Genomic DNA, 14,067 nt, shown 5'->3' with positions numbered 1-14,067 from the left:
AGTGTCTGTGAAAGCCGTCCTTCAACTAGCTTGTTGGGAACACAAAGATTCTTTTCATTTGCAAACTCCATTCCATACATATATAAGGGGAGGTACTAGCTCAAAATCGGTTTGACAGTGAAAACTGCAGGAACTTCAAACCGGCACTAGGAAACAGACTGAGAAAGCAGAGAAAAAGTGTCTCCTGCAACTGGTTTCCTTGGTGGTAGGTGAACGAAAGTCTCTCCACTTGCTCAGTTCTGAGAGATAAGTGTCTGTGAAAGCCGTCCTTCACCTAGCTTGTTGGGAACACAAAGTTTCTTTTCAGTGGCAAACTCCATTCCATACATATATATGGGGAGGTACAAGCTCCAAATCGGTTTTCAAGTGAAAACTGCAGGAAATTCAAACGGGCACTAGGAAACAGACTGAGAAAGCAGAGAAAAAGTGACACCTGCCACCCATTCCCTTTGTGCTGGATGAACGAACGTCTCTCCACTTTCTCATTTCTGAGAGATAAGTGTGTGTGAAAGCCGTACTTCACCTAGCTTGTTGAGAACACAATGTTTCTTTTCAGTTGCAAACTCCATTCCATACATATATATGGGGAGGTACAAGCTCCAACTCGGTTTTAAAGTGAAAACTACAGGAACATCAAACCGGCACTAGGAAACAGACTGAGAAAGCAGAGAAAAAGTGTCTCCTGCAACCCGTTCCCTGGTGCTAGATGAACGAACGTCTCTCCACTTGCTAAGTTCTGAGAGATAATTGTGTGTGAAAGCCGAACTTCACCTAGCTAGTTGGGAACACAAAGTTTCTTTTCAGTTGCAAACTCCATTCCATACATATATATGGGGAGGTACTAGCTCCAACTCGGTTTTACACTGAAAATTGCAGGAATTTCAAACCGGCACTAGGAAACAGACTGAGAAATCAGAGAAAAAGTGACTCCTGCAACACATTCCCGTGGTGCTAGATGAACGAATATCTCTCCACTTGCTCAGTTCTGAGAGATAAGTGTGTGTGAAAGCCTTCCTTCAACTAGCTTGTTGGGAACACAAAGTTTCTTTTCAGTTGCAAACTCCATTCCATACATATATATGGGGAGGTACTAGCTCCAACTCGGTTTTACAGTGAAAACTGAAGGAACTTCAAACCGGCACTAGGAAACAGACTGAGAGAGCAGAGAAAAAGTGTCCCCTGCAAACCGTTCCCTTGGTGATAGATGAACGAACGTCTCTCCACTTGCTCAGTTCTGAGAGATAATTGTGTGTCAAAGCCGTCCTTCACATAGCTTGTTGGGAACACAAAGTTTCTTTTCAGTTGCAAACTCCATTCCATACATATATATGGGGAGGTACTAGCTCCAAATCGGTTTTTCAGTGAAAACTGCAGGAACATCAAAACGGCACTAGGAAACAGTCTGAGATAGCAGAGAAAAAGTGTCTCCTGCAACCCGTTCCCTTGGTGCTAGATGAACGAACGTCTCTCCACTTGCTCAGTTCTGAGAGATAAGTGTGTGTGAAAGCCGTCCTTCACCTAGCTTGTTGGGAACTCAAAGTTTCTTTTCAGTTGCAAACTCCATTCCATACATATATATGGGGAGGTACTAGCTCCAACTCGGTTTTGCAGTGAAAACTGCAGGAACTTCAAACCGGCACTAGGAAACAGTCTGAGATAGCAGAGAAAAAGTGTCTCCTGCAACCCGTTCCCTTGGTCCTAGATGAACGAACGTCTCTCCACTTGCTCAGTTCTGAGAGATAAGTGTGTGTGAAAGCCGTCCTTCACCTAGCTTGTTGGGAACACAAAGTTTCTTTACAGTTGCAAACTCCATTCCATACATATATATGGGGAGGTACTAGCTCCAACTCGGTTATGAAGTGAAAACTGCAGGAACTTCAAACCGGCACTAGGAAACAGACTGAGAAAGCAGAGAAAAAGGGTTTCCTGCAAACCGTTCCCTTGGTGCTAGATGAACGAACGTCTCTCCAATTGCTCAGTTCTGAGAGATAAGTGTGTGTGAAAGCCGTCCTTCACCTAGCTTGTTGGGAACACAAAGTTTCTTTTCATTTGCAAACTCCATTCCATACATATATATGGGGTGGTACTAGCTCCAACTCGGTTTTACTGTGAAAACTGCAGGAACTTCAAACCGGCACTAGGAAACAGACTGAGAAAGCAGAGAAATAGTTTCTCCTGCAACCCGTTCCCTTGGTGCTAGATGAACGAACATCTCTCCACTTGCTCATTTCTGAGAGATAAGTGTGTGTGAAAGCCGACCTTCACATAGCTTGTTGGGAACACAAAGTTTCTTTTCAGTTGCAAACTCCATTCCATACATATATATGGGGAGGTAGTAGCTCCAACTCGGTTTTACAGTGAAAACTGCAGGAACTTCAAACCGGCACTAGGAAACAGATAGAGAAAGCAGAGAAAATGTGTCTCCTGCAACCCGTTCCCTTGGTGCTAGATGAACGAACGTGTCTTCAATTGCTCAGTTCTGAGAGATAAGTGTGTGTGAAAGCCGTCCTTCACCTAGCTTGTTGGGAACACAAAGTTTCTTTTCAGTTGCAAACTCCATTCCATACATATAAATGGGGAGGTACAAGCTCCAAATCGGTTTGACAGTGACAACTGCAGGATCTTCAAACCGGCACTAGGAAACAGACTGAGAAACCAGATAAAAAGAGTCTCCTGCAACCCGTTCACTTGGTGCTAGATGAACGAACGTCTCTCCACTTGCTCAGTTCTGAAAGATAAGTGTGTGTGAAACCCGTACTACACCTAGCTTGTTGGGAACACAAAGATTCTTTTCAGTTGCAAACTCCATTCCATACATATATAAGGGGAGGTACAAGCTCCAAATCGTTTTGACAGTGAAAACTGCAGGAACTTCAAATCGGCACTAGGAAACAGACTGGAAAAACAGAGAAATAGTGTCTCCTGCAACGCATTCCCTTGGTTTTAGATGAACGAACTTCTCTCCACTTGCTCAGTTCTGAGAGATATGTGTGTGGGAAAGCCGTCCTTCACCTAGCTTGTTGGGAACACAAAGTTTTTTTTAAGTTTCAAACTCCATTCCATACATATATATGGGGAGGTACTAGCTCCAACACGGATTTACAGTGAAAACTGCAGGAACTTCAATCAGGCTTTAGGAAATAGACTGAGAATGCAGAGAAAAAGTGTCTCCTGCAACCCGTTCCTTTGGTGCTAGATGAACGAACGTCTCTCCACTTGCTCAGTTCTGAGAGATAAGTGTGTGTGAAAGCCGTCCTTCACCTAGCTTGTTGGGAAAACAAAGTTTCTTTTCAGTTACAAACTCCATTCCATACATATATATGGGGAGGTAGTAGCTCCAACTCGGTTTTACAGTGAAAACTGCAGGAACTTCAAACCGGCACTTGGAAACAGACTGAGAAAGCAGAGAAATAGTGTCTCCTGCAACCCGTTCCCTTGGTGCTAGATGAACGAACGTCTCTCCACTTGCTAAGTTCTGAGACATTAGTGTGTGTGATAGCCGACCTTCACCTAGCTTGTTGGGAACACAAAGTTTCTTTTCAGTTGCAAACTCCATTCCATACATATATATGGGGAGGTACTAGCTCCAACTCGGATTTACTGTGAAAACTGCAGGAACTTCAAACCGGCACTAGGAAACAGATTGAGTAAGCAGAGAAAAAGTGTCTCCTGCAACCCGTTCCCTTGGTGCTAGATGAACGAACGTCTCTCCACTTGCTCAGTTCTGAGAGATAAATGTGTGTGAAAGCCGTCCTTCACCTAGCTTGTTGGGAACACAAAGATTCTTTTCAGTTGCAAACTCCATTCCATACATATATAAGGGGAGGTACTAGCTCAAAATCTGTTTGACAGTGAAAACTGCAGTAACTTCAAACCGGCACTAGGAAACAGACTGTGAAACCAGAGAAAAAGTGTCTCCTGCAACCCGTTCCCTTGGTGCTAGATGAACGAACGTCTCTCCAATTGCTCAGTTCTGAGAGATAAGTGTGTGTGAAAGCCGTCCTTCACATAGCTTGTTGGGAACACAAAGTTTCTTTTCAGTTGCAAACTCCATTCCATACATATATATGGGGAGGTACAAGCTCCAACTCGGTTTTACAATGAAAACTGCAGGAATTTCAAACCGGCACTCTGAAATAGACTGAGAAAGCAGATAAAATATGTCTCCTGCAACCCGTTCCCTTGGTGCTAGATGAACGAACGTCTCTCCAATTGCTCAATTCTGAGAGATAAGTGTCTGTGAAAGCCGTCCTTCAACTAGCTTGTTGGGAACACAAAGATTCTTTTCATTTGCAAACTCCATTCCATACATATATAAGGGGAGGTACTAGCTCAAAATCGGTTTGACAGTGAAAACTTCAGGAACTTCAAACCGGCACTAGGAAACAGACTGAGAAAGCAGAGAAAAAGTGTCTCCTGCAACCGGTTCCCATGGTGGTAGGTGAACGAAAGTCTCTCCACTTGCTCAGTTCTGAGAGATAAGTGTCTGTGAAAGCCGTCCTTCACCTAGCTTGTTGGGAACACAAAGTTTCTTTTCAGTGGCAAACTCCATTCCATACATATATATGGGGAGGTACAAGCTCCAAATCGGTTTTAAAGTGAAAACTGCAGGAAATTCAAACCGGCACTAGGAAACAGACTGAGAAAGCAGAGAAAAAGTTACACCTGCCACCCATTCCCTTTGTGCTGGATGAACGAACGTCTCTCCACTTGCTCATTTCTGAGAGATAAGTGTGTGTGAAAGCCGTACTTCACCTAGCTTGTTGGGAACACAATGTTTCTTTTCAGTTGCAAACTCCATTCCATACATATATATGGGGAGGTACAAGCTCCAACTCGGTTTTAAAGTGAAAACTACAGGAACATCAAACCGGCACTAGGAAACAGACTGAGAAAGCAGAGAAAAAGTGTCTCCTGCAACCCGTTCCCTGGTGCTAGATGAACGAACGTCTCTCCACTTGCTTAGTTCTGAGAGATAATTGTGTGTGAAAGCCGAACTTCACCTAGCTAGTTGGGAACACAAAGTTTCTTTTCAGTTGCAAACTCCATTCCATACATATATATGGGGAGGTACTAGCTCCAACTCGGTTTTACACTGAAAATTGCAGGAATTTCAAACCGGCACTAGGAAACAGACTGAGAAATCAGAGAAAAAGTGACTCCTGCAACCCATTCCCGTGGTGCTAGATGAACGAATATCTCTCCACTTGCTCAGTTCTGAGAGATAAGTGTGTGTGAAAGCCTACCTTCACCTAGCTTGTTGGGAACACAAAGTTTCTTTTCAGTTGCAAACTCCATTCCATACATATATATGGGGAGGTACTAGCTCGAACTCGGTTTTACAGTGAAAACTGCAGGAACTTCAAACCGGCACTAGGAAACAGACTGAGAGAGCAGAGAAAAAGTGTCCCCTGCAAACCGTTCCCTTGGTGATAGATGAACGAACGTCTCTCCACTTGCTCAGTTCTGAGAGATAATTGTGTGTCAAAGCCGTCCTTCACATAGCTTGTTGGGAACACAAAGTTTCTTTTCAGTTGCAAACTCCATTCCATACATATATATGGGGAGGTACTAGCTCCAAATCGGTTTTTCAGTGAAAACTGCAGGAACATCAAACCGGCACTAGGAAACAGTCTGAGATAGCAGAGAAAAAGTGTCTCCTGCAACCCGTTCCCTTGGTGCTAGATGAACGAACGTCTCTCCACTTGCTCAGTTCTGAGAGATAAGTGTGTGTGAAAGCCGTCCTTCACCTAGCTTGTTGGGAACTCAAAGTTTCTTTTCAGTTGCAAACTCCATTCCATACATATATATGGGGAGGTACTAGCTCCAAATCGGTTTTGCAGTGAAAACTGCAGGAACTTCAAACCGGCACTAGGAAACAGTCTGAGATAGCAGAGAGAAAGTGTCTCCTGCAACCCGTTCCCTTGGTCCTAGATGAACGAACGTCTCTCCACTTGCTCAGTTCTGAGAGATAAGTGTGTGTGAAAGCCGTCCTTCACCTAGCTTGTTGGGAACACAAAGTTTCTTTACATTTGCAAACTCCATTCCATACATATATATGGGGAGGTACTAGCTCCAACTCGGTTATGCAGTGAAAACTGCAGGAACTTCAAACCGGCACTAGGAAACAGACTGAGAAAGCAGAGAAAAAGGGTTTCCTGCAAACCGTTCCCTTGGTGCTAGATGAACGAACGTCTCTCCAATTGCTCAGTTATGAGAGATAAGTGTGTGTGAAAGCCGTCCTTCACCTAGCTTGTTGGGAACACAAAGTTTCTTTTCATTTGCAAACTCCATTCCATACATATATATGGGGTGGTACTAGCTCCAACTCGGTTTTACAGTGAAAACTGCAGGAACTTCTAACCGGCACTAGGAAACAGACTGAGAAAGCAGAGGAATAGTTTCTCCTGCAACCCGTTCCCTTGGTGCTAGATGAACGAACATCTCTCCACTTGCTCATTTCTGAGAGATAAGTGTGTGTGAAAGCCGACCTTCACCTAGCTTGTTGGGAACACAAAGTTTCTTTTCAGTTGCAAACTCCATTCCATACATATATATGGGGAGGTAGTAGCTCCAACTCGGTTTTACAGTGAAAACTGCAGGAACTTCAAACCGGCACTAGGAAACAGATAGAGAAAGCAGAGAATATGTGTCTCCTGCAACCCGTTCCCTTGGTGCTAGATGAACGAACGTGTCTTCAATTGCTCAGTTCTGAGAGATAAGTGTGTGTGAAAGCCGTCCTTCACCTAGCTTGTTGGGAACACAAAGTTTCTTTTCAGTTGCAAACTCCATTCCATACATATAAATGGGGAGGTACAAGCTCCAAATCGGTTTGACAGTGACAACTGCAGGATCTTCAAACCGGCACTAGGAAACAGACTGAGAAACCAGATAAATAGAGTCTCCTGCAACCCGTTCACTTGGTGCTAGATGAACGAACGTCTCTCCACTTGCTCAGTTCTGAAAAATAAGTGTGTGTGAAAGCCGTCCTACACCTAGCTTGTTGGGAACACAAAGATTCTTTTCAGTTGCAAACTCCATTCCATACATATATATGGGGAGGTACAAACTCCAACACGGTTTTACAGTGAAAACTGCAGGAACTTCTAACCGGCACTAGGAAACAGACTGAGAAAGCAGAAAAATAGTGTCTCCTGCAACCCGTTCCCTTGGTGCTAGATGAACGAACGTCTCTCCACTTGCTCAGTTCTGAGAGATAAGTGTGTGTGAAAGCCGTCCTTCAGCTAGCTTGTTGGGAACACAAAGTTTCTTTTCAGTTGCAAACCCATTCCATACATATATATGGGGAGGTACAAGCTCCAACTCGGTTTGACAGTGACAACTGCAGGAACTTAAATCCGGCACTAGGAAAAAGACTGAGAAAGCAGAGAAATAGTGAATCCTGCAACCCATTCCCGTGGTGCTAGATGAACGAATATCTCTCCACTTGCTCAGTTCTGAGAGATAAGTGTGTGTGAAAGCCGTCCTTCAGCTAGCTTGTTGGGAACACAAAGTTTCATTTCAGTTGCAAACTCCATTCCATACATATATATGGGGAGGAACAAGCTCCAACACGATTTTACAGTGAAAACTGCAGGAACTTCTAACCGGCACTAGGAAACAGACTGAGAAAGCAGAGAAAAAGTGTCTCCTGCAACCCGTTCCCTTGGTGCTAGATGAACGAACGTCTCTCCACTTGCTCAGTTCTGAGAGATAAGTGTGTGTGAAAGCCGTCCATCACCTAGCTTGTTGGGAACACAAAGTTTCTTTTCAGTTGCAAACCCATTCCATACATATATATGGGGAGGTACAAGCTCCAACTCGTTTTGACAGTGACAACTGCAGGAAATTCTAACCGGCACTACGAAACAGACTGAGAATGCAGAGAAATAGTGAATCCTGCAACCCATTCCCGTGGGGCTAGATGAACGAATATCTCTCCACTTGCTCAGTTCTGAGAGATAAGTGTGTGTGAAAGCCGTCCTTCAACTAGCTTGTTGGGAAAACAAAGTTTCTTTTCAGTTGCAAACTCCATTCCATACATATAAAAGGGGAGGTACAAGCTCAAACACGGTTTGACAGTGAAAACTGCAGGAACCTCAAACCGGCACTAGGAAACAGACTTAGAAAGCAGAGAAAAAGTGTCTCCTGCAACCCGTTCCCTTGGTGCTAGATGAACCAACGTCTCTCCAATTGTTCTGTTCTGAGAGATATGTGTGTGTGAAAGCCGTCCTTCACCTAGCTTGTTGGGAACACAAAGTTTCTTTTCAATTGCAACTCCAATCCATACATATATATGGGGAGGTACTAGCTCCAACTCGGTTTTTCAGTGAAAACTGCAGGAACTTCAAACCGGCACTAGGAAACAGACTGAGAAAGCAGAGAAAAAGTGACACCTGCAACCCATTCCCGTGGTGCTAGATGAACGAATATCTCTCCACTAGCTCAGTTCTGAGAGATAAGTGTGTGCGAAATCCGTCCTTCACCTAGCTTGTTGGGAACACAAAGTTTCTTTTCAGTTGCAAACTCCATTCCATACATATATATGGGTAGGTACTAGCTCAACTCGTTTTTACAGTGAAAACTGCAGGAAATTCAAACCGGCACTAGAAAACAGACTGAGAAAGCAGAGAAAAATGACACCTGCAACTCATTCCAGTGGTGCTAGATGAACGAATATCTCTCCACTGGCTCAGTTCTGAGAGATAAGTGGGTGTGAAAGCCGTCCTTCACCTAGCTTGTTGGGAACACAAAGTTTCTTTTCAGTTGCAAACTCCATTCCATACATATATATGGGGAGGTACAAGCTCCAACACGATATTACAGTGAAAACTGCAGGAACTTCAAACCGGCACTAGGAAACAGACTGAGAAAGCAGAGAAAAAGTTTCTCCTGCAACCCGTTCCCTTGGTGCTAGATGAACGAACGTCTCTCCACTTGCTCAGTTCTGAGAGATAAGTGTGTGTGAAAGCCGTCCATCACCTAGCTTGTTGGGAACACAAAGTTTGTTTTCAGTTGCAAACCCATTCCATACATATATATGGGGAGGTACAAGCTCCAACTCGTTTTGACAGTGACAACTGCAGGAACTTCAAACCGGCACTACGAAACAGACTGAGAATGCAGAGAAATAGTGAATCCTGCAACCCATTCCCGTGGGGCTAGATGAACGAATATCTCTCCACTTGCTCAGTTCTGAGAGATAAGTGTGTGTGAAAGCCGTCCTTCAACTAGCTTGTTGGGAACACAAAGTTTCTTTTCAGTTGCAAACTCCATTCCATATATATAAAAGGGGAGGTACAAGCTCAAACACGGTTTGACAGTGAAAACTGCAGGAACCTCAAACCGGCACTAGGAAACAGACTTAGAAAGCAGAGAAAAAGTGTCTCCTGCAACCCGTTCCCTTGGTGCTAGATGAACCAACGTCTCTCCAATTGTTCTGTTCTGAGAGATATGTGTGTGTGAAAGCCGTCCTTCACCTAGCTTGTTGGGAACACAAAGTTTCTTTTCAATTGCAACTCCAATCCATACATATATATGGGGAGGTACTAGCTCCAACTCGGTTTTTCAGTGAAAACTGCAGGAACTTCAAACCGGCACTAGGAAACAGACTGAGAAAGCAGAGAAAAAGTGACACCTGCAACCCATTCCCATGGTGCTAGATGAACGAATATCTCTCCACTAGCTCAGTTCTGAGAGATAAGTGTGTGCGAAATCCGTCCTTAACCTAGCTTGTTGGGAACACAAAGTTTCTTTTCACTTGCAAACTCCATTCCATACATATATATGGGTAGGTAATAGCTCAACTCGGTTTTACAGTGAAAACTGCAGGAAATTCAAACCGGCACTAGAAAACAGACTGAGAAAGCAGAGAAAAATGACACCTGCAACTCATTCCAGTGGTGCTAGATGAACGAATATCTCTCCACTGGCTCAGTTCTGAGAGATAAGTGGGTGTGAAAGCCGTCCTTCACCTAGCTTGTTGGGAACACAAAGTTTCTTTTCAGTTGCAAACTCCATTCCATACATATATATGGGGAGGTACAAGCTCCAACACGATATTACAGTGAAAACTGCAGGAACTTCAAACCGGCACTAGGAAACAGACTGAGAAAGCAGAGAAAAGTTTCTCCTGCAACCCGTTCCCTTGGTGCTAGATGAACGAACATCTCTCCACTTGCTGAGTTCTGAGAGATAATTGTGTGTGAAAGCCGTCCTTCAACTAGCTTGTTGGGAACACAAAGTTTGTTTTCAGTTGCAAACTCCATTCCATATATATATATGGGGAGGAACAAGCTCCAACTCGGTTTGACATTGACAACTGCAGGAACTTCAAACCGGCACTAGGAAACAGACTGAGAGAGCAGATAAAAAGTGTCTCCTGCAACCCGTTCTCTTGGTGCTAGATGAACGAACGTCTCTCCACTTACTCAGATCTGAGAGATAAGTGTGTGTGAAAGCCGTCCTTCACCTAGGTTGTTGGGAACACAAAGTTTCTTTTCAGTTGCAAACTCCATTCCATACATATATAAGGGGAGGTACTAGCTCCAAATCGTTTTAACAGTGAAAAATGTAGGAACTTCAAATCGGCCCTAGGAAACAGACTGAAAAAACAGAGAAAAAGTGACTCCTGCAACCCGTTCCCTTTGTGCTAGATGAACGAACGTCTTTCCAATTGCTCAGTTCTGAGAGATAAGTGTGTGTGAAAGCCGTCCTTCACCTATCTTGTTGGGAACACAAAGTTTCTTTTCATTTGCAAACTCCATTCCGTACATATATATGGGGAGGTACTAGCTCCAACTCGGTTTTACAGTGAAAACGGCAGGAACTTCAAACCGGCACTAGGAAACAGACTGAGAAATCAGAGAAAAAGTGTCCCATGCAACCCGTTCCCTTGGTGCTAGATGAACGAACGTCTCTCCACTTGCTCAGATCTGAGAGATAAGTGTGTGTGAAAGCCGTCCTTCACCTAGCTTGTTGGGAACACAAAGTTTCTTTTAAGTTGCAAACTCCATTCCATACATATATAAGGGGAGGTACTAGCTACAAATCTTTTTAACAGTGAAAAATGTAGGAACTTCAAATCGGCCCTAGGAAACAGACTGAAAAAACAGAGAAAAATGTCTCCTGCAACCCGTTCCCTTGTTGATAGATGAACGAATGTCTTTCCAATTGCTCAGTTCAGAGATATAAGTGTGTGTGAAAGCCGTCCTTCACCTAGCTTGTTGGGAACACAAAGTTTCTTTTCAGTTGCAAACTCCATTCCATACATATATATGGGGAGGTACTAGCTCCAACTCGGTTTTACAGTGAAAACTGCAGGAACTTCAAACCGGCACTTGGAAACAGACTGAGAAAGCAGAGAAATAGTGTCTCCTGCAACCCGTTCCCTTGGTGCTAGATGAACGAACGTCTCTCCACTTGCTAAGTTCTGAGACATAAGTGTGTGTGAAAGCCGATCTTCACCTAGCTTGTTGGGAACACAAAGTTTCTTTTCAGTTGCAAATTCCATTCCATACATATATATGGGAAGGTACTAGCTCCAACTCGGATTTACAGTGAAAACTGCAGGAACTTCAAACCGGCACTAGGAAACATATTGAGTAAGCAGAGAAAAAGTGTCTCCTGCAACCCGTTCCCTTGGTGCTAGATGAACGAACGTCTCGCCACTTGCTCAGTTCTGAGAGATAAGTGTGTGTGAAAGCAGTCCTTCACCTAGCTTGTTGGGAACACAAAGTTTCTTTTCAGTTGCAAACTCCATTCCATACTTATAAATGGGTAGGTACAAGCTCCAAATCGGTTTGACAGTGACAACTGCAGGATCTTCAAACCGACGGTAGGAAACATACTGAGAAAGCAGATAAAAATTGTCTCCTGCAACCCGTTCACTTGGTGGTAGATGAACGAACGTCTCTCCACTTGCTCAGTTCTGAGAGATAAGTGTGTGTGAAAGCCGTCCTTCACCTAGCTTGTTGGGAACACAAAGTTTCTTTTCAGTAGCAAACTCCATTCCATACATATATAAGTTGAAGTACTAGCTCCAAATCGGTTTGATAGTGAAAACTGCAGGAACTTCATACCGGCACTAGGAAACAGACTGAGAAAACAGAGAAAAAGTGTCTCCTGCAACCGGTTCCCTTGGTGCTAGATGAACGAACATCTCTCCAATTGCTCAGTTCTGAGAGATAAGTGTGTGTGAAAGCCGTACTTAACCTAGCTTATTGGGAACACAAAGTTTCTTTTCAGTTGCAAACTCCATTCCATATATATATATAGGGTAGGTACAAGCTCCAACTCGGTTTTACAGTGAAAACTGCAGGAACTTCAAACCGGCACTAGGAAACAGACTGAGAAAGCAGAGAAAAAGTGTCTCATGCAACCCGTTCCCTTGGTGCTAGATGAACGAACGTCTATCCAATTGCTCAGTTCTGAGAGATAAGTGTGTGTGAAAGCCGTCCTTCACCTAGCTTGTTGGGAACACAAAGTTTCTTTTCAGTTGCAAACTCCATTCCATACATATATAAGGGGAGGTACAAGCTCCAACTCGGTTTTACACTGAAAACTGCAGGAACATCAAATCGGCACTAGGAAACAGACTGAGAAAGCTGAGAAAAAGTGTCTCCTGCAACCCGTTCCCTTGGTGCTAGATGAACGAACGTCTCTCCACTTGCTCAGTTCTGAGAGATAAGTGTGTGTAAAAGCCGTCCTTCACCTAGCTTGTTGGGAACACAAAGTTTCTTTTCAGTTGCAAACTCCATTCCATACATATATAAAGGGAGGTACAAGCTCAAACTCGGTTTTACAGTGAAAACTGCAGGAACTTCAAACCGGCACTAGGAAACAGACTGAGAAAGCAGAGAAAAGGTGACTCCTGCTACCCATTTCACTTGTGCTAGATGAACGAACGTCTCTCCACTTGCTCAGTTCTGACAGATAAGTGTGTGTGAAAGCCGTCCTTCACCTAGCTTGTTGGGAACACAAAGTTTCTTTCCAGTTGCAAACTCCATTCCATACATATATATGGGGAGGTACAAGATCCAATTCGGTTTTACACTGAAAACTGCAGGAACTTCAAACCGGCACTAGGAAACAGACTGAGAAAGCAGAGAAATAGTGTCTCCTGCAACCCGTTCCCTTAATGCTAGATGAACGAACGTCTCTCCACTTGCTCAGTTCTGAGAGATAAGTGTGTGTGAAAGCCGTACTTCACCTAGCTTGTTGGGAACACAAAGTTTCTTTTCAGCTGCAAACTCCATTCCATACATATATAAGGGGAGGTACAAGCTCAAACTCGGTTTTACGGTGAAAACTGCAGGAACTTAAAACCGGCACTAGGAAACAGACTGAAAAAGCAGATAAAAAGTGTGTCCTGCAACACGTTCCCTTTGTGCTAGATGAACGAACATCTCTCCAATTACTCAGTTCTGAGAGATAAGTGTGTGTGAAAGCAGTCCTTCACCTAGCTTGTTGGGAACACAAAGTTTCTTTTCAGTTGCAAACTCCATTCCATACATATATATGGGGAGGTAAAATCTCCAACTCGGTTTTACTGTGAAAACTGCAGGAACATCAAACCGGCACTAGGAAACAGACTGAGAAAGCAGAGAAATAGTGTCTCCTGCAACCCGTTCCCTTGGTGCTAGATGAACGAACGTCTCTCCACTTGCTAAGTTCTGAGACATTTGTGTGTGTGAAAACCGACCTTCACCTAGTTTGTTGGGAACACAAAGTTTCTTTTCAGTTGCAAACTCCATTCCATACATATATATGGGAAAGTACTAGCTCCAATTCGGATTTACAGTGAAAACTGCAAGAACTTCAAACCGGCACTAGGAAACAGATTGAGTAAGCAGAGAAAAAGTGTCTCCTGCAACCCGTTCCCTTGGTGCTAGATGAACGAACGTCTCGCCACTTGCTCAGTTCTGAGAGATAAGTGTGTGTGAAAGCAGTCCTTCACCTAGCTTTTTGGGAACACAAAGTTTCTTTTCAGTTTCAAACTCCATTCCATACTTATAAATGGGGAGGTACAAGCTCCAAATCGGTTTGAAAGTGACAACTGCAGGATCT

Source organism: Camelus bactrianus, chromosome 15, assembly GCF_048773025.1.
Source record: "Camelus bactrianus isolate YW-2024 breed Bactrian camel chromosome 15, ASM4877302v1, whole genome shotgun sequence".
NCBI classification, from domain to species: Eukaryota; Metazoa; Chordata; class Mammalia; order Artiodactyla; family Camelidae; genus Camelus; species Camelus bactrianus.
The sequence above is the reverse complement of the archived record's forward strand: the minus strand, read 5'-3'. Positions refer to the sequence as shown.